The 16,075-nt window shown below is 35.6% G+C and overlaps 1 protein-coding gene and 1 pseudogene across 3 annotated transcripts in view; one reads left to right on the top strand and one right to left on the bottom strand.

Moving 5' to 3' along the window:
- Positions 1–16,075, top strand: part of LOC111148128 (EH domain binding protein 1) — a 333,275-nt gene that overhangs the window by 165,839 nt on the left and 151,361 nt on the right. The gene's annotated exons all lie outside the window — the stretch shown is intronic.
- LOC111148129 lies at positions 13,152–13,451 on the bottom strand (annotated as a pseudogene).

Raw genomic sequence — 16,075 nt, forward strand, 5'->3', positions numbered from 1 at the left:
ACCCCATTCTCTCTTTTTCTCTTTCAAATAAATAAATCTTCAAAAAAATAAAAATAAAAACAAATGAACAAACCATGATTAGAATGCCTGACTTTTGAAACAAATTTTGTATAATAATTAAATGTGATTTTGAGAGGTTATTCTTTTATATCAATATATTCTGGAGTAACTGAATTAAAGTACATGTCACAGTTTTCCAAGTGAGACTTGAATTGCCATTTTTTTCCTTATAGAGACAAAAGTGTTCCCATATAGGAAAAGAATCTGAATAAGGTAAATAAATTATGTGTGTACTTTGATGATAAAGGATGATTAACAAATTTGGCTGATTTGCTAAATGCTCTGTAGAGTCTACACAGTTAGCAACAGATGGTAAAGTGAGTGTTACTGATGTAAACTGGCAGGATCACTTTAGGGTACATTGTTGGAAAATGTGAAGGAAGCACCAGTTACTTACCCTTTACTGCATGAAGAAGAAGAACATATCTATGGTGTTTGAACAGATTCATGCAAATTATGACAGAGCCCTTCTCAACTGCAGGTACTGGATTTCTTACTTTAATAGTAAGAAAGAGACAAAAACAGAGAATGAAAAGAATCACAACAGAGTGCACAGCAGGGCTAGGACCTGGGTGAAGCAAAAGAGGCAACTAGGATGTAAAATTAAGAAGTCATTAACTCTTGAGTTTGTGTAAGTGCAAACTTGGCACTTGTTCAAACTCAAGAGTTAGTGTCTCCTTAAATGTTGGCAGTAGGTGCCTTATTATTAAGGAGATACTTGCTCTCCATGTCATGCATGAACCTGAAACTGTGAGCCTCCTTAAATTTTGTGCAAAAACTTGGTGAAAAAGGGGGACTAAACTCAATCATCAGAACAAATGACCTCCTGTAAAACAAACTTACCACAAAAACAGAAGTTTTTTTTTAAACTTAATATTAGTTTTTTATTAGTATTTTTAGTATGATTCAACTGGCCATTCCATTAATAAATGAAATCAGCAAGTAGTCACCAAAAATAATGATCTGAGGCAAAACACTAATCATGGGTGAATCTAGATAAAGAATATATGGCATTTTATTGTACTATATTTGCAGCTTTTCTGTAGGTTTGAAATTTTTACCCCAAAATGGTGAAAGTAATAATTTGAGAATAGTAAAGAGCTGTTAGATATGAAAAGACACAATTAAAAGATTTTTAGATTATATATAGCTGATAGTTTATTGTAGAACATCAAATTAATGAATAAGAAGACAAACTTAAAAAATTCTCTGTAGAATTCAAGGTGAAAAGTGAAGAAATTAAAACTATGGGAGACAGAGTAAAAATAAAGGCTACAGTTAAGAAATTTACTACATTTATTAAAGGAGGTGTAGAGATGAGAACAGATGAGGAAAATAATTTATCAAAGAGACTTTATGTGAGCTAGTCAAAGAATTGAGTCTTTAGATTATAAGAACTCACAAGTACCAGGCAAGATGAATAGAATGATACCCAAACTAGACATATGCTGCTAGTACTTCTGAATTTCAAAGGCAGGTTACCTACAAAGGAAAGATTTTACCATCAGACACTTTCGTAACATTAATTGCTGGAGACAATGAAGCATGTTTACCTAATTAAAAAAGAATAAATATCTGCAGACAGAAACATATCAAATATATAAAAATTTATGAATTTGTAATGATAATATCCAAATAGTTGATGGAGGTTGCTAGGTCACCAAGTCATTATTATATACCTCGATAAATAATGAAAAAGAGTCAAATATTTATCCTGACTTTCCTTTATGAACTGTATTTCAAGATAATAGTTGATGATGGAAAGTCCTTCCTCTATAGAATTCTAGCAATGAAATGCAGAAGGAATGATATCATTAGAAAATTCACCATTTCATAATCCTTAAGGAAATAATTGTTCTAGCAACAATCAGCATGGCTGCTAAAACACTTGAGGAAAGGTTTTATAATGGATGAATGGATCAGGCTGACAATACTCAACTGAAGTGATCAGTCTTAATATTCTTTAGAGTATGACAGTCATTTTGTGCCTCCTGTTATATTGCAATAGCAGATATATAGAACCACCTTTAAACTATTCTTACCAAAGAATTAAACTGAGATCTAATCAAGCCACTGATTGTAATAACTATCAGGAAATGTGGGGTGGACGTGTGTCTGTAGAGGAATATGTGAAATGACACCATGAAGATGCAATCAGCCAAAACAGAGAATGTGGGAAATCTTCCAGGATAGATGACCCAATTCATTTAACATATGAATAGCTTGGTCAAGGTGGAGAAGAGGAGAAATCATAGATCTTAAATTTACTTATCCTTTAGAGATACATACTGGATTATTACTGTTGAAATGATAGAATTCTGGAATTTGCTTTAAAATACTCTAGGAGAAAATGTGTGTGTAGGGGGCTGGTATTTTAAGAGAGTAACAGAACAAAATTGGAAAAAATGTTGATAACTTTTGAAGCAGAGTAGTGGTTATATGAGGGTTCATTATAATATTTGTTCTACCTTTAAAATTTTCCATTATAAAAAATAAAAACAAAAAAACCCCTAGAGGATTGAGAAGGATGTAATGTAATTCTTTTTTTTTTTTCAATTTTATTTTATTTTATTTCTTTTCAGCATTCCAAAATTCATTGTTTATGCACCACACCCAGGTGCTCCATGCAATACGTGCCCTCCATAATTACCCACTACCAGGCTAACCCATCCCTGCTCCCTTCCAAAACCCTCAGTTTGTTTCTCAGAGTTCAGTCTCTCATGGTTTGTCTCCCCTTCCGATTTCCCCCCATCTCATTTCTCCTCTCCATCTCCCAGTGTCCTCCATGTTATTTGTTATGCTCCGTAAGTAAGTGAAACCATATTATATTTGACTCCCTCTGCTTAACCTACTTCACTCAGCATAATCTCTTCCAGTCCCGTCCATGTTGATATTAAAGTTGGGTATTCATCCTTTCTGATGGAGGCATAATACTCCCTTGTATATATGGACCATATCTTCTTTATCCATTTGATCGTTGAAGGGCATAAAGATGTAGTATAATTCTAATTAGACTCTGAGAAGGAAAAGAAAGAGTAGAGCAGAGACTATATTTGAAGAGATACAATGACTGAGAAAAAAAACTGATGAAAGATACAATCTGCTGATTCGAGAAGCCTAGCAAAAATCCCACTCAGGATAAAAGAAATCTAAACTGGAGACCTTGCAGTGAAACTTCAGAAAATGATTGACTGATTGATAGTGGGTAGGTAGGTAGAGAAATACAAGAGATCTTTAAGCCCAAGGGTGGGAAGAAGCCACAATACCTTCAAAGGAACACTGCTGATTTCTCAACAGTAATAATAGAAGCCAGAGATAGTTCAGTGATATCTTTGACATGATGAAAGAAAATAACTGCCAGCCTAGAGTTGTATGTCCAGTGAGAATATTTCAAGAATGAGGACAAAAATAAAGATGTTTTCAGACAACCAAGTTTGTTACCAACAGACCCTCTCTAAAGGAAGTTCTAAGACATGTAACTTAGGCAGAAGGAAAATATTCATTCGAAGGTCAGGTATTTAAGACACAAAGAAAGATCACACAATGGCAAATAGGTGGATAAATTTAAGCACAAATTGACAATATAAAAACAATAAAATTTCATGATGGGCTGAAATAGAAGAATTAAAATATATGAGAACAATAATGTGTAAGCTGGGAGTGAGAATAAGTACACTAATGTGTTCTAAGTTCCTTATATTATTGAGAAGAAGGATAAAAATATTGATTGATTGCTCTTTAGACATTGATTAGTTAAGGAAGCATGTTATAATTTTTAGGATAATTACTAAAAGGATAGAAACATAACATTTAACTTCCAAACTAGAAGAGTGAATGGAGGAAAGATTTTTAGGAATAATAATAATTCAGTAAAAGGAGAGAAAAATAAACACAAAGTGGTTGGAACAAATAGAAAAGTTAAAATAATATGATAGATTGAAACTCTAGTTATTAAATCTAAATGGGCTAAAAGCTCCAGTTAAACAAAGATTATCAGTCTGGATTTAAAAATCCAGTATACATATGTAAAAATAGATATATGAAAGATTGAAATTAAAAGACTGAAAAAAGATTTACCATGAAAACATTACCCAAAAGAAAACCTATGTTGCCATATTAATATTGAATATAATAGGTTTTAAGGCTGACTGCATTACTAGATATAAAAGTTGATCATCTCATCATGATAGGAGGTCAGTTCACCAGGAGTATAAACTTTTGAATTTGCATCCACCTAATAACATATCCTCAAAATATACAGAGTTAACTTTGAAAGAACTACAGAAAGAAGCAGATAATCCATGTCACAGTGAACTATTATAGCACTTCTCTAAATAGACAGACTCAAAAATCAGTAAGATTTAAAGACTCAGTTAACAATTTTGACCTCATAAAATACTACACTATACAACTAAAGAATTCATTTCTTTATCGTGACTATATCTTAGGGTCTAGCATAAGTTTTCAACAAATTTCAGTGGGTTGGAATGATGTTTTCTGCCCATAGTGCAGTTACTCTAGAAATGAATAACAAAACAATAGCTAGAACAAACCCATATATTTGAAAATTACTGTATACATTTTCAAGTAACATATAGGTCAAAGAAGAAATTATACACAGAAACTATAAATCCATTGAAATATTTTGGTTTTACTACTTGACGTGTTGATGAGGAGGATATTTACAGTCAATTTGAACTCCTATAATCATTTCTATGAAAGTTTTATGTTTGCTTAAACTTCTGACTTGGCACTGTTTTTTAATATAAGTCCCAACTTGAAGGGCTTGAAGAACAAGCTTGACGTGTTTGAACTTGGAGAAGCGTCTCAGAAACAATCAGGGTACAGTTGAGTTCATGGAGCAACTAGATATTGTAAAATGGCTTAATATTTCTTTTACTGTCTGTTTCCATGGCATTTAAGCAAGAGGTTAGGACATACTTTTAGTGGTAATAGGGGTTCTTTAACTGGCTTATATGCAGAAGGCCAAACTACTGTGGGACATATAAAAGAGTTTATATTTGTATTATGAGTTATAATCTAAGGATTAATATATGCACTAAATATTAGCTCCATTAATGCCATTTTCATAAGTGTGTATGAGCATTTTCTTTACAAACCTGCATGTAGTCAGATCATTTCATTAGGTCTTTAGTTTATAATCCAGGAATTTTTTTGACCTCTAAAAAAAAGAAAACTTATAATGTTCAGCTAGTGCTGCAGAAAGACTTTTAAAACTAGTTAAACCTTTTTAGTAATGATCTTATTGAGAAGCAAAGCCAATAATTGAAAATACATTGTGAATATATTAATTATTCTTTGGGAATGTAAACTTACAAAGTTCTTGATACTTTGATAAATAAGTTTGTGCTGTTGCTTTGTAGTAAAATATATTTATGTTCTAGTACTAAATTCCTCAGTTTGAGACCATTCTCAACCCAGACTGTGACGCTCAAGAGATAATTGTTTATCTGCACTATCATAATTTCTAATTCTAAGGTATAATAATTTGCTGTAATAATTTGAATAAAAATGCTAAAACTGTTTCTGCACCACCCCCACAAGATATCATTGGAATGGAAACTGTTTAGTGTTTACCTATTTAACTCTTAGCTGTATCTTAGCTGCCTTTGGAAGACAGGTTTTAAAATAGCAGGGCTTTTTTCTTTTTTCTTTTCTTTCCATACTTCTTATAGTAAAACTCCATAAGTAAGCAAAACAGAAAGGGTTCATCTAATTGAGTGATTAGTATAAGTCACAGAGTTCTTTTTTTAATAGAAAAATAGTTTATTCTTTCATGTACTCAGAATTACTTGAATTATTAAGTAGAAGTCTTCATTTAGCCTGACTTTCATGAGTTAAATATGTTAGTAGTGTGTACTTCAGATTTACACACTGTAAAGAAGTTTGTTCTGTTACATATTGTTGCCCTTGTATATATTTCTTTACAACTTGTTAATATCTTTATTTTACTTAACAAAACTGCACCTTGTTTAGCAGTTATACAAATAAGTTATTCTTGTAGCTGCTTATAATATCCCTATAAATTTAGAATTGACTAAAAATATTTTTAATATAGAAATTATTTTACTTATTGCTTTTTTTCCCCCAGGAAAAAAAGTATGTTTCCTATAGAGTGCCTTTAATATTTTTAGAAAGGAAAATTATTCAAAATATTTACTTAATACAATGAACATACCATGCCCAAAATATAACCAATTCTATATTAATAATATTTGATGATGAGGCTTTAGAGTATACATAACCAAAGATAATACACGTATGTTTCTTCATTTTGAAAATACTAACTCAGACACAGGTTCCTGGGTAGTACAGTCATTTGGGTGTTGTCCGACTCTTAGTTTTGGCTGGGTTGTGGAATCTAACCACACATCAGCCTCCACACTTAGGTTGGAGTCTGCTTGGGTTTCTTTCTCCCTCAGCCACCTGTGCTCTCTCTCTCTCTCTCTTTCTTGCTCTCAAATAAGTAAATAAATATTTATAAAAAGAAAATACTCAGACACATGTGCATTTTATAATTTTCATGGGTAGCCATCATAACTTTGGTAAACTTTGACAATAGAAAGACATTCATGGATGGCTATAATCAAAAACACAAGAAACAAGTGTTGGTGAGGATGTGGGGGGAAAGCAGCCCTCCTGGATAATTGGTGGGAATGCAAACTGGTGCAACTATTGTGGAAAACAATAGAAAGGTTTCTCAAAAAGTTAAAAATAGAACTACCCTATGATCCCACTACTGGGTATTTATCCCAAAATACAAAAACACTAATATATACATGCACTGCTATGTTTATGCAGCATTATTTACAATAGCTAAATTATGGGAGCAGTCCAAGTGTCCATTGGTAGAAGAATGGATAAAGAAGAGATCTCTCTTTCTCTCTCTCTCTCTCTCTCTCTCTCTCACACACACACACACACATGAATATTATTCAGCTATAAAAAATGAATGCAATTTTGGGGCGTCTGGGTGGCTCAGTCAGTTAAGCATCTGCCTCTTGATTTTGACTCATGTTATGATCTCAGGGTTGTGAGACTGAGCCCTGCATTGGGCTCTGTGCTGGGTGTGGAGCCTGCATAAGATTCTCTCTTTCCCTCTCCTTGTGTTCCTCCCCCCTCCCTAAAAAATCAAAAACAAAACCAAAAAAGAATGAAATCTTGCCATTTGCAATGACATGGATAGAACTAGAGAGTATAATGCTAAGCGAAGTAAATCAGTTAGAGAAAAACAAATACCATATGATTTCACTCATATGTGGAATTTAAAGAACAAAACAGATGAGCAAAAAGAGTAACAGAGAGGGAGAGAGAGAAAGACAAATCAAACATTTTTAACCATAGAGAACAAACTGATGGTTACGGAGAGGAGGTGAGTGGGAGAATGGGTGAAATAGGAGATGGAGATTAAGGAGGGCACTTGTCGTGATGAGCACTGGGTGTCATATGGAAGTGTGAATCACTGTATTGTACACCTGAAACTAATATAGCAGTGTACATTAACTATACTGGAATTAAAATTTTAAGAATTGAAAAATAAAAAGACATCCATGGAAATTTCTAAAGATATTTTTCAGTAGAAGTACCATCATTATGACTCTGAAGTTAAATTTTTATTTACTCTGAAGGAGGTACTAAAAGTAGTCTTAGCCTGATTCATAGCTTTCTGACACCTCAAAAAGAAGGAAAAGCTAATTGAATAGCATATGGGTTGCCAAATGCTTTTTAAAAAATTGAGTATATATAGTATGTAGTTTAAAATAAAATTTGCTGGTGCGCCTGAGTGGCTCAGTGGGTTAAAGCCTCTGTCTTCGGCTCAGGTCATGATCTCAGGGTCCTGGGATTGAGCCCCGCATCGGGCTCTCTGCTCGGTGGGGAGCCTGCTTCCCCCCCCTCTCTGTCTGCCTCTCTTCCTACTTGTGATCTCTCTCTGTGTGTCAAATAAATTAAAAAAATATATATTTCAAAGTAAAATTTGCTTTGAGTACTATGGTAAAATTCTCTTTATTATACAAAACATTAGTAACCTGAGTATTTTCAATGTAAGAAATACTTTCATATATGTACATTTATATAATGTTTTTAAAGGGTTTGAGTTGCTAAAGTGCTGTAAAATGGAATCTGAAAACTTCTTAGGAGTTAATCTCTTTTGACAGAGATACTAGTCATGTGGAATGCTATAGAAAGCAGTTCAGCAATATTCCTTGCCACTCTTAATATGGTCTGAATATGAAGTGAAAATAAATTATTTCTCCTACCAAAATGAGGTACATACCTTAAAATTTGCCAAAACAATAAGTAATGTATTTCCAGTGAATATTTGTTAATGGTAATGATAATTGATTTTCCTTAAGTGAGAAATAAGCCAACTCAAAACTGGGTGGAACAGAAAAAAATGGGTAATTATATTTCTTTTTCCAAGAAAGAAGTGTTCAATGGGAATGGCTTTCAAAGTTTGTGATTGGGGTAGTTGGGGGAAGGCAGTGTCCACTTAAATAGGACATCTCTAAAGACATCTGGGGACATGCCTATCCTCATGTGCTATTTCATACATTCATTATGTAGCCCTCACTCTATGCAAGGTGCTCTGTTGTGAACTTGGAGGAAAAACATGACTGAGGGAAAGTCTTCGTCTTCTATAACTTGACAACTTACTGAATATGGCAGGCACATAAAAAGTATGATACAGTATACTTAGGGCTTTAATAGAAATAGGCTAGGGTACTATAGGATCATTAGTGAGAATATTATGTTAGGAGCTGGAAAATTTGAGAGAGAGAGAGAGAGAGTGTGTGTGTGTGTGTGTGTGTGTAGTGTATGTATGGTGTAGTGGTGGTGAGTTGGAAAGCAGAGATCACAACTGATCTGAGTGGTTAAAGGACAATGGAGTTCACTAAATGAGCAAAGAAAGGAGAAGGGCATTTCAAAAGAAACAGATGGTTAAAAGCATTGAAGTATGAAAGTGCCTAGTTCAAAAAACCATGAGCACTACTGGTGTGATTGTAAGTGGAATAGGTGAGTAGGATATCTGGACATAAAAATGGGATCAGGGAGGCCCTTAGGTGGCTCATTAGGTTTAGCGGCCAACTCTTGGTTTGGGCTCAGGTCATGAGGTCGTGGTCATGAGCCTGAGCCCCACATCAAGCTCTGTGCTCAGTGTGGAGTCTGCTTCAGATTCTCTCTCCCTCTACGTCTCCCTCCAGCTCCCATGCTCTCTTTCTCTCTCTCTCAAATAAATCTGTAAAAAATATTTTTGAGGCATGATTGGTAGAAATGTGGATTTCATTGTGTAGGCATTAGGATATTAGTAGCAATCTCTTAAAACCAGGAACTCTTTTAAGTCAAGCTTTTATTTACTGTGCAGGAATATCAAAAGTAGTCTTATAGGGTGCCTGGCTGGCTCAGTTGGTAGAGCATGCGACTCTTGATCTCAGGGTTGTTCAGGTCCCTCCCTGGAAGTAGCAGTTACTTAAAAATAAAATCTTAAAAAAAAGAAAGGTAGTCTTACCCTGATTCTTGGCTTCCTAACACCTCAAAAAGAAGGAAAAGTTAATGAAACTATTAAAAGGTTGTCATATTTTATATATTCAGCTGCATGGATGAATCTCAAATGCATATGCTAAGTGAAAGAAGCCAGACTCAAAAGGCTACATTCTGTATGATTTCACTTTTGTGGCACTTTAGAAAAGGCAAAACTGTAGGGATAGAAATTCATCAGTGATTGTCTGTAGGGAAGGGGATACATAGGAATTTGGGGGTTAGGGAGGTAATGGAATGGTGCTATATACAGTTGTGGTGGAGGTTGCACAACTGTATGCATTTGTCAGACTTAAAGAACTGTACTTCGAAAGGGTAAGTTTTACTGTGTGTAATATCTGCCTTAATCATAATAATTAGTAGTGGTTACAGAAGCAGAGTGAGTCCCTGAGCAAAAGAGCTATCCTGTAGCAGAACAGAGCAGGTTCTCTTAACATTTCATCTTCATTGCCTTATCCCCACTACCTTCCCTGTCTTCAGCTTCTGCTATTCACGGTGGCTTTTCACATTTTTATCTGAGGCCCCAGTGACCTCTCTTGACAGATCTTGGGTTCCAGATTGTAAGCAGAACCATTGCTCACTCAGTTGATTTCCAGGTTCAGCCATGCGCACCCTTGGTTTGTATTTCATTAAAGAAAAGACATGACCAGATTTCAGTAAAATGAGAACTTTGAAGATAGTATGTGAAGAATAAATACTAAAGAACCTGAAGATAGGAATACACATAGGAGATTTTTAGGATTGCCCAGGCCAGACAGAAATCATGAGGGTATGAACCTCATGATTCATGAGGGTATGAACTTCATGAGGTATGAACCATTGAGGAAAGCTGTGAAGATGGAATGAAAGGATGAATGAAACTGTAGTTAGAATTGACAAGACTAAAGAATAGGATCTGAGGGAGAAAAGGGAAGAATAAGAAGGATGATTCAGTAGTGTCTAGCTTAGGCAACTAGTTGGATTGCTTATTTCACTCATTCAGAAAATAATTATTGATTACTGAACTGTATACTTACAAATGGTTAAGCTTGAGGGTACCTGGGTGGCTCAGTTGGTTTAAGTGTTTGCCTTTGGCTCAGGTCATGATCTCACGGTCCTAGCGGAGAGCCTGCTTCTCCTTCTGCCCCCTCCCCCTGCTCATGCTCTCTTTCTCTCAAATAAATAAGTAAAATATTTTTAAAAAATGGTTAAGCTTGGTAAGTTTAATATTATCTTTTTTACCACAATTAAAAAATAACATGTTAAATATATTTATTGAGTATCCAAGTGTGCCAGGCATAATGTTAGGTAGTGGGTATAATAACAGACATGGTTTCTGCCTTCTAGAGGTACTACAAAGTGAATCCAGAAGTATGTACATAAAAATCTTGGTAAACATTTTGGAGAAAAGGAACAGGGTACTCACTGTAAGAATGACAGGAGATCTATTTAAGGATAATAAGAAGACAACAATAGGAACAGTAGGAGAGAGGAGGAATTTCAGACAGCATGTACAAAGGCCCTCAAGCAAGAAATAACTTGTTATGTGTAAAGAACTGAAACAAGACCCATGTAACTGGAATGTAGTGAACAAGGGGAGAGTGATGTTATACAAGAGAGGTAGGTACTGCTCAGGTCATGAAGGATCTCATGGACCATGGGAATAATTTTCGAATTAAACCCATGTGTAGTAGAAGGCCATTAAAGCTAGAATGTATGTGTGTTTGTGTGTGTTAAGAGAAAGGTGTCATGATCTGTGACCTCACATTCTGCCTTACTTGTTGCTTTAAGGAACAGTCCCTGCTTTTATCCAGAGACCACCCATCACCATGGGTATTAGACCCATTCCTCTGATCTAGTCAAGGGCTTTGATCCTGATTTTACCCCTCTCCTTATTACATTAGAATCTTACTCAGTATCTGATCACCTCATTTAGCTTAGAAATAATCTACGTAGTCCATCTTAAAAAGAAACAAAACTTTATAGATACCACATATCCCTTCAATTACTTTCCCATTTCTCTGCCTTCTACTGAAAAAGTTGTCTATATTCATTAGTTTTTTCAGTCTACTTCAAACAGGCTTTTCTTTCTACTTCTGTTCTTTGACGCCTCCCCTGTTAAGGTCAACTCCAGCTTGCCAAATCCAAGGGTCAATTTAGTTCTTACCTTATTGATCCCTTCAGCACCATTTAATGTAGCTGAGTACTCTTTCCTTTTTAAAAATGTTAATAGAGTTGTTTTAGCCAGATAGCATATTACCATGGTTCAAAGATCAAAATAATATAAAAAGATGTGTATTAGGAAGTCTTAATACCACCCCTGTTCCAGTTTACTATATTATACCCCTTCCACCCCAGCTTTCTAAAGATGACCATTTTTATTAACTTTTTGTATTTTCTCCCAGTGGTTTTTACACAGATACAAGCAAAACTAAGTATTTATTTTTATTCTTCCTTTTTTTGCTTACCCCCAAGATAACATCCTATAAACACTGTTCTGCCCCTTAATTTTGCTCTTTTCATTTGACAATGTATCCTCGGAATCTTCTCATTTTTGTAGCTAGAGAACTTCCTCATTCTCTCTTACATCCCTATTCCAATGTGTTATATCTAGTCTTTTGTTTATTATAAGCAATGCTGCAACGAATGACTACAGATTACTTTAAAATATGTTAGGTAGATTATCTAAAGTGAGTCAAAGAGTAAATGTGTTTCTAATTTTGAAAGGCCTTCTAAAGGGGATATACCATTTTCCAATTAAATCTAATCCTGTGATTTAAAATACTATCTATATAGTAATATATATCCCAGATGAATCTCCAACTTTTCTCTGATTTGTTGTCTACTCAGTACCTCTCCTTGCACAAAATTGAACTCTTCATTTTCCTCCCAAACTTACTATTCCCCTCATCTTCCCCATCTCTCTGTGAATAGCACTGCCAGTTGCTCAAGCAGAAAACTTAGGAGCCCATCTTTTCTCCTCCGTTTCCTACACACCATCTATTGAACAGAACTTTATATGGCGGATATGTTCTATATCTGCACTAATGTGCTAGCTACTAGCCAATGTGCACTTAAATTGCAGCTAGCGTGACTGAAGAACTAATTTTTAAATTTCATTTAATTTAAAATAATTTAAATCCCCTTATGTGGGGCGCCTGGGTGGCTCAGTCGTTAAGCATCTGCCTTCTGCTCAGATCATGATCCCAGGGTCCTGGGATTGAGCCCCACATCAGGTTTCCTGCTAAGTGGGAGGCCTGCTTCTCCCTCTCCCACTTCCCCTGCTGGTGTTCCTTCCCTCTCTTGCTGTCTCTCTCTCTCTGTCAAGTAAATAAATAAAATCTTTTTAAAAAGATAAAAATAAAAAAAATAAATCCCCTTATGTGACTAGTAGTTGCTGTATTGGACAGTGCAGACTTTATGCTCCATTAGTATGTCCTAGAAGTTCTGCTCTTCAGAATGTATTCTTTTTTTTTTTTTTTTTTACTATTATAGAGGTTTATTTAATTAAAAAGTTCAATATGAAAATGCACGCAACCTGATTTTTGTATTGTAGTAAAACAGGTACTATGGAGAGGGGACATGTGGAAGCAGTTGATTCTTCTGATGAACACATCCATTGTTTATACTCGTTCTAAGGCTTCTAACATGATGATACTATTTCCTCGTATTACCACCATTCCAGTATTGTCCCGTTGCCCACTAGTTGCCATCTCCATACATTCATCTATCACAAGATTCATAAATGGATCAAACCCCCACAATATTCCTTGGACATATCTGCCACCATTTAATTTCAATGATAATTTCTTGTCCGTAAACTTTTTCCACTCAGGAGGGCAAGCTTTGCTCATGGTGTCTACTCGGCGAGCTCAAAGATGCCTCCAAACGGAATTTGTGGTGTCCCTCGTGTTCCCGCCCAGAATGTATTCTAAATCTAATTCCTTCTCACTTCTTCCCCACTCCACTGTGGCATAGTCCACCATCAGTTCTTTCTTGGACTATTTCAGTGGCCTCTCAACTTATCTCTCTGTTTCTTCTTATATACCCTATCCAAAGTCTGTTTTCTACATGTTAGAAATCTTTTTTTAAAGATTTATTTATTTATTAGAGAGAGAACATGAGTAGGGGAGGGGCTGAGGGAGAGGGAGAGAATCTCTCCTGACTCCTTGCTGAGTGTAGAACTTGATGTGGGGCTCCATCTCTTGCCCTTGAGATCATGACCTAAGCCAAAACCAAGAGTTAGAGGCTCAGCCAACTGAGCCACCCGGTGCCCCCACAGTAGAAGTCTTACAAAAATTGTTATTTCATATTTGACTTATGCAAAATAATATATGAAATACATAGGGTGAGTTATGGATCCTAACAACAAAGTGAATACTATCCAGTGTTAAGAACTAAAACATTGCCAGTAATGTCAAATCTACTGGTAATGCTTCTGCCCTTCTGCCTGTGTTATACTTCTTCTCCCAAACATATGGCTGCTAACCATTCTTTTATAAATATGAACCCCTAAACAATGTTTATTTCAAGATTTACAAAAATGGCATTATCCTGTATACCTAAACGTAGGTTGTTTATGCATTATCCTTTTAGTAGGCTTCTCTCTTTACTCAATATTATGTTTCTAAGACTTATACATGTTATATACAGCTGTAGTTTATTCATTTGCATTGCTATATAATCTATTCCATGGAGCCTACCATGATTCGTCCCATTCTCCTGATGATAAAGATAAGAATTTTCCTCCACATTTCAGCCATTAGGAATGATATTGCTGTGAAAATTCTTTATGTCTCTTGATATAAGGGTTTTCTTGGGGTAATGGTACTCATGTAGCTGGGAAACTTAAAAACAATATATCAGTGCTTGGATCCTACATTACACCATTAACTTAGAATCTTTAGAAGTGGAGTTAGACATTAATGTTGTTTTGTTTTTTTCATTGTCTGTGTGATTTTAAAGGTTACTAAGGATTAAAAAACACTATGTTAAAAGTATTCCTAAGCATGAGGTTTCCTGGTTGTAGGAGTATGTCAGTTTAAAAGACTATTTATTTACTTACTGTAAAAGATAACACACAGAGAGATATACTGAAAAACATTTTTCTTCCCTTGGAAAACTTGTGTCTTTCACAAAAGGTTGATTTTCACTCCTCAAGTTTTTCTTTATATGAAAAAATGTTTTGTGCCCAGCAATTCAATAAAAATTTATATTTTGTGCAGGATCTGGTTATTTTGCAGTGTAAAATTCTTCAGAGTGTTTTTGGTACTGGAAGTCTCACTAGGATGATGTTTTAAAATCATTAATCAATTATGTCACTGCCTTGTTCAAAACCTACCAGTGGCCTCTGTTACAGAATAAAATGGCCATGGCCTTTAAAGGCCATATCTCATCTGGTTTCTATCTGTCTCCAACTGTCTTTCCTATCACCCAGTGCTTTTTTTATTCTGTTAGAGTCATGCTGGTCTGGTCCTCAAGTATGGGCAGTTCATTATAGCCTCAGGATCTTTATATTTGTTTTTCACTCTGTCTGGAGCATTATTTCCGAGATTTCCTCATGGCTCATTTCCTCATTTCATTCAGATCTCTTTTCAGTGTCACCTCTTTAAAGAGGCCTTCCCTGGGGTGCCTGTGTGGCTCAGTGGGTTAAGCCTCTGCCTTCAACTCAGGTCATGATCCCAGGGTCCTGGGATCGAGCCCTGCATCGGGCTTTCTGCTTGGTGGGGAGCCTGCTTCCCTTCCTTTCTCTCTGCCTGCCTCTCTGCCTACTTGCGATCTCTGTCTGTCAAATAAATAAATAAAATCTTTAAAAAAAATAAAATAAAGAGGCCTTCCCTGACTACCCTATATAAACCACCCCCTTTTTCTTAATTCCTATCTTCTTACATATATACTTTATTATCATTTTTTTCCTGACTACTCTGTGAGCTCCATGAGATCATGGACTTCTTCATTCCTGTGTCCTTAGAAGATAGCATGGGTAGGTGCTCAATAAATATTTGTTGGGTAGGAGGATGAATGACCTATTGAATGAACAGAAGGAAGGAAGAAAGAAAGGAAGGAAGGAAGGAAGGAAGGAAGGGGAAAGAGGGAGGAAGGAAAGAAGGAAGGAAGGAAGGAAAGTCGGAAGGAAGAAAAGCAAGCAATCTGCCTTCAGTAGAGAGAGTAAAAGAAGAATAAGTTTGTATTTAAGAAAATGAATTCAGTTTTAGATCCTCCTTCTATCCTTTGTTCTCCCCTTCTTCCATCTGAAACACGCACCTACACATAGATGTCAGGATTAACAATGAAACTGGTCTTGCCTTTTCTTCTTCTTCTTCTTTTTTAAGATTTTATTTATTTATTTGACAGAGAGACAGCAAGAGAGGGAACACAGGACGGGGTAGGGGGGGTGGGAGAGGGAGAAGCAAGCCTCCCGCTGAGCAGGGAGCTGGATTTGAGGCTCAATCCCAGGGTCCTGGAATCATGACCTGAG

The sequence above is a fragment of the Enhydra lutris genome, unplaced genomic scaffold (genome assembly GCF_002288905.1).
Source record: "Enhydra lutris kenyoni isolate GAN:26980312 unplaced genomic scaffold, ASM228890v2 scaffoldscaffold18, whole genome shotgun sequence".
Taxonomy (NCBI): domain Eukaryota; kingdom Metazoa; phylum Chordata; class Mammalia; order Carnivora; family Mustelidae; genus Enhydra; species Enhydra lutris.